General features: G+C 39.5%; 1 protein-coding gene across 2 annotated transcripts in view; it reads left to right on the top strand.

Moving 5' to 3' along the window:
* The first annotated feature begins 206 nt into the window (after positions 1-206).
* The window catches only part of LOC139934975 (ribosomal biogenesis factor-like), an 84,837-nt gene continuing 79,687 nt past the window's right edge, over positions 207-5,356 (top strand). For both annotated transcript variants that reach the window (XR_011785745.1, XM_071929408.1), the window contains exons 1-2: positions 207-570; positions 4,719-4,811. The gene's annotated coding sequence lies outside the window, so the exon portion shown is untranslated. The remainder of the gene's footprint in view (positions 571-4,718; positions 4,812-5,356) is intronic.

Consider the following 5,356-nt stretch of genomic DNA (forward strand, 5'->3'; position numbering starts at 1 on the left):
TAAAAATATTATATAAAAACAAAACAAAAAACACTACAAGCTACAAAAGCAGCGAGCCAGTTTGGGAGAAAACAAACCCACATATTATTTTCTCGGGGTGCTTTTATTCCTAGGGTAATTAGCAAAACATCAAACCAAAAAGTGAAAAGAAATCTGAAGTTTAGTAGTCCGAAACATAATTATCTGATTTGTTTTCAGGTTACTATCCTGAGTGAGTTTAGTGTATGACCTTCCCTACAGCATTTTTTTCCCCGTACCCATCCAACGCTGGCCATCGCATACGCGCATAATGTTGACCCCGCAGTGCTGGCAGCCAGCATGTGTGGAACAAAACAAAAACTGCCGTCTGGCTGGCAGGAGGTTTATTATACAGCGCCCTCCAGTGACAGTTAAGTTGCCCTCCAACCCGGAAGTGAAATTTACACGTGCGCGTTGGCATTGTGCAACTAAAAGATAACTCAACTCACTTTGTATACAACAATACAATACAAAAAGTGTGGTGTGTAGTAAACTGTTGTCTACTGTGGGACTGGGATTTACATTCCCCAAAGAACATTTACAACCAATAAGGTAAGTCAGAATTGTATGACAGTATTGTTAATTATAATATTTGTAATTGTAGTCAATAATGAATGCCGTAATTCCGTAAATAACGCTAATGAGTATGTCGTAATGACCTTTTCCAATTCAAATTCAACCTTTCAATTCTGCTTCAGCAGGGTGCATGACCCTACTTCTAGAAACCGTATAAAATAAGGCCATAGTTCATGCACCCTAGCCTTAGTGCCACCAGTGGTGGTAGTGGTAGGACGTCAGTCGTCAGTCAGTGCCACTGCAGTGACGTCCTGGGTATGCTTCTTTCTATATAACAATGCGAACAACAATTTGACTAAAAACAAGTTAAATGCAGTGGACACTATTGGTAATTGTCAAAGACTAGTCTTCACAGTTGGTGTATTTCAACATATGCATAAAATAACAAACCTGTGAAAATTCGAGCTCAATCGGTCATCGAACTTGGGAGATATTAATGAATGAAAAAACACCCTTGTCACACAAAATTTTGTGTGCATTTAGATGGTTGATTTCGAGACCTCAAGTTCTAAATCTGAGGTCTCGAAATCAAATTCGTGGAAAATTACTTCTTTCTCAAAAACTATGGCACTTCAGAGAGAGGCATTTCTCACAATGTTTTATATCATCAAACTCTCCCCATTACTCGTCACCAAGAAAGGTTTTATGCTAATAATTATTTTGAGTATTACCAATAGTGTCCACTGCCTTTAATACTAAACTTTTCTTTATTTCTTACCTGTTTGTTCGTTCATATATTCTAATCTACAACTAAGTGTCCCCACAACACTTTCAATGAGTTAAAAGCTAACAATATTATATATCCATGGATGAAATTATTTCCCAAAAAAGTTCGAAGTTCTGCACTGGCGATGTGATCAATGTACCAATTTATAGTGTGAGCTCATGAGTCTGATGTGCGCATGGCTTTGAGTTCAGTGCCACAATTGGCATGTCGGGCACAATCTTTCGTAAAACAAGCAAGAAGTAAACAAAGTTTGGGATAACTTTCCGTATGGTGCCACCACCTTTTCACTAATTTTTACAAAAAGGGATATCCCGTTGAGGTAAATTAGATTCTATATTATTTCATATCGAATGAAAAAGTGGTGTCGCCGTACGGAAACTTTTCCAAAGTTTGCGTCGTAACAAAAAGGGCAGCTTGTGCAAATAAAAAAAGGCTAAGTCAAGTGTCACATCTCCAGTGATGGGTCCTACTGACACTGAGTACTGTACCACTTGCTGTCAATTTGCCGTCAACTTGCTTGGTGCTGTCAACTCGCCTTCAATATGCATTTAAAAGAGGCATAAATTAAAACTGTTAAGTATGATTACTTTATTATATTAGCTAAAAGAGAATTTACTAAAGGTTACATTTCGGTTTATAAAAATTAAGAGTTTTTTTCTCGTGGAAAAATATCTCTAATGCAGCAAATCCATCGGCCGCCATCTTTTTCACAGGGTTTGTATACATGGACAACAGAGGGCGCTTTCCTGCTTAGTCACCAGTGCATAGTATACTATGTACTACGCTTGGTGTTAATTGATCGCTTGACGTCTTGGGTTAAGACTAATCCATCTGTGTAGTGGTTGTACACGTACATGTATATGGCGAGTTGACGGCAAATTGTAGGACCGCCAGTGATCAATGCAAGAAAGTGTTTACAAGCAAGTTCATACACAACATGGCTATGGCAGGCGTCAATTTCAATTTTCTTTTCTAAAAATATTATCATCAAAGGATCAAAATCAAAAATTTCATCTCATCATTCTAGCATTTCCAGCTACAAGGAATATGTCAGTAAAATTTCAGTTTCAGTTTCCTCAATAAGTAAAAAAAAATATGAATAGTCTCGGTTGTAATTTTGTTTGCACGGTACTCCGTTGCAAGCAATGGAGGAGTCCAACCTGGGCTACGTTGCACCCTCTCCCTATAAGCCTTTTTGAGGTATGGTGGACACTATAAGAGTGCACTGTTTGGATTGGGTGCATACATGATACAGACAAATTTACCCAAACCAAATAGTGTAGCATTAATGCGTCCACCACACCTACAAATGGCTCATAGGTGAGGTTCAGTCCGCTATCGTCTCCACGAATCCTCTAGGTAGGAGTAGGTGCACCCCACTTAATAAAACACTCATGTATTAGAGTTAGTATTATTATTAATACAAACAGGATTTTAATTCCGTATCTGGTAAACTAGTATACACATATTGACTGACAATGAGGTAACTAGTGTACATCTATTCCCGGAGGGACTTTGAGTGACCAGAAGAGGGAAATAGGCCACTCTTCTGGTCACTCACAGGCCCGAGATAGACGTACACTAGTTACTGAATTATGCCAGTCAATATGTGTTTTATAACACAGTTGGTCTTAAATGTGAAATAAGAACAGAAATAAGAACAGAAATCTAGAAAAGTTGCTGTTCACGGTTCAAGTCAAGAGAGGGCGCTGTAACCGGGCACTTTTTTCAAAGACTTGTGCCCGCTCGGGAACTAGCTCCCGCAAAACGCGCGCGCAAGCCGATCACGATCACTAGACTATTATTATTATTAGTTCATCCCACGTGACCGTGTTTCAGCCAACCAGAATACAGAAAAAGCAAGAGGTGTGTTATAATTTAAATTATTGTCACTAAAAGTTTTAGTTTATTCAACTACACAGACTACAATTTTATTAAAGAGTGAAAATATTGTGTTTAACAAAACAAAGTTTTTAATCCGAGATAAAAGAATGGTCAGTGTCTAGTTTAGGTAAAGCTTATTAAAAAAACTTGTTTGTCCATACAGTCCATACTGTAAATGATCAACAGCGCCCTCTATGTTGTCCAGAACTTGAAAGGTTGAAGACTGCAAATCAGGAACAGCACCCTCTACTGATTGTCTGTCCAAGGCATTTGGAGATAACAGTACATAGTTGAAACATAATGTTCCCATATAGATCACAGCCCTTGTTAGTTTAGCCTGAACATCTGACGTCAGTCACACTTGGAGATAACTTTGTTATTTGTTCATAAATATACTTTTATTATGAAAATAAATCCCCTAACATCACAACAAGGTGAGGGCTGGATGTAACTAATTTGGGCTGTCAATCCAAATCGACTGTTACTAGGGGCACGATGCCACCTACTCCTGGGGCTGAAACAGGGTTACCCCCCTTCACAGTCCGTAATGATGGGTGTCATCCACAGAGAGCCAGGGTGGATTTCACAAAGAGTTAGGACTAGTCTTATCTCGAGTTAGGACCAGTTACTCGTCCTAACTTAGGACTATCCATGCAATTTGTATATCTCCTAGGACTAGTCCTAAGTTAGGACTAGTCCTAACTCTTTGTGAAATCGACCCCTGGTAAGCAGAATGCAAATCTTTCCAACTTTTTACAAAGCAATTGTTGGTATGTCTTGCTCAAGAGCTCAAGTGTCAATACTGGGATTTGAACCACACTCTGCTGCTGACAACACCAGAGCTTGGGTCTGGTGGTCGAGTCACATTAGGCCAATAAAACTAGTTACTGGCCTTTAGAACAAACAGTAATGGAGGGTTTGGGCTTGTAAGCTGACATCTCTACTGTAAGTGGAACTGGGCCCAATTTCATGGCTCTGCTTACCGCCGAATTCTGCGCTTACGATCAAGATTCCCCGCTTACATGCAAGCGCCGAATTTCTGCGCTAGCCTTGTAGGCGTAGAATGCCTAGTAAAGTGGAGTACGCTCGTGCAGAAGCCAAAATTCGCCGCTAACACGTGAAAAATGCTTGGCGTAAGCACAGAATTCCCTGCTTCCGTAAGCGCCGATTCCGTGCTTACGGTAAGCAGAGAGATGAAATTGGGCCCCGTTCAACAAGTTGTTTTCGGCAGAAATCAGGTTATTCAAAACAAAACAAGGCAAAAAAAGGCAACTAGGTATGTGGATTGGGTTTTCAGTTCCTACCAGATTGTGTGGGGTCTGCCCTGGAATACAACTCTGGGGTTTCCCTCTCGAATTTAAAACCGTACCTTCTCTCTGTGATTCTTGGCCAGTACAGTGATTTTTAAAAGTTAGCTTTTCAACAAAATCTTGGCTTCACAATGAGAACTCAAAAGAAACTAAATAACTTCACTTTTGGGCAGAAAACTCATTTATTCTTAATATCCCTGCAGAGCATCATAAAATCAGGACCCGCTTGCCAACAGTTTGCATCCCCTGTAGCTTCTAGATAGACGACCACATCCCGTCTCTTCTCTGGAACATCTGTAAGTTGCTCTCAATTTTCTGATTTGTATTAATCCTCCTGCCATACTTGAGGAAACCAACTGATGCACTCAAATGCCCACCGGAACTTTAAACCTTTAAAAAGGAACTCCGGGCAAGGTCAAATAAAGTTGTGCACAAAATAGGGAAAAATGTTGTAAAGTGTAATTTTGACTGTCGGTGATCGAACGGGTATTGAATTTGACATTTTGTCCACGAAATACTCCTCCTTGGAAGGAATGTAAAAAACCATTAATTGTTGAAATGAAAATGACGTCATATTTTAAAAAATTTGCTCGAAACCCCCCAGGAATGAACCGAATCATCCCCGTATACAAATGTAATGATTCATTTTTCTCAGAGTAAGGGTCTTGCAGTCGTTTGTTTTTGTACTTAAAATGTGATTATGAAATGATTAGACCTATGTCTATCAATAATGCACTTTGAGTGACACATTCCGAATAAGCTTAAGTTTGAAACGGGGACACACACACACAGATGACCAAACAATGGAATACACACTGGATCCATCAATCATGTCTTATGA

The sequence above is a fragment of the Asterias amurensis genome, chromosome 3 (genome assembly GCF_032118995.1).
Source record: "Asterias amurensis chromosome 3, ASM3211899v1".
In the NCBI taxonomy this organism is placed as follows: Eukaryota; Metazoa; Echinodermata; class Asteroidea; order Forcipulatida; family Asteriidae; genus Asterias; species Asterias amurensis.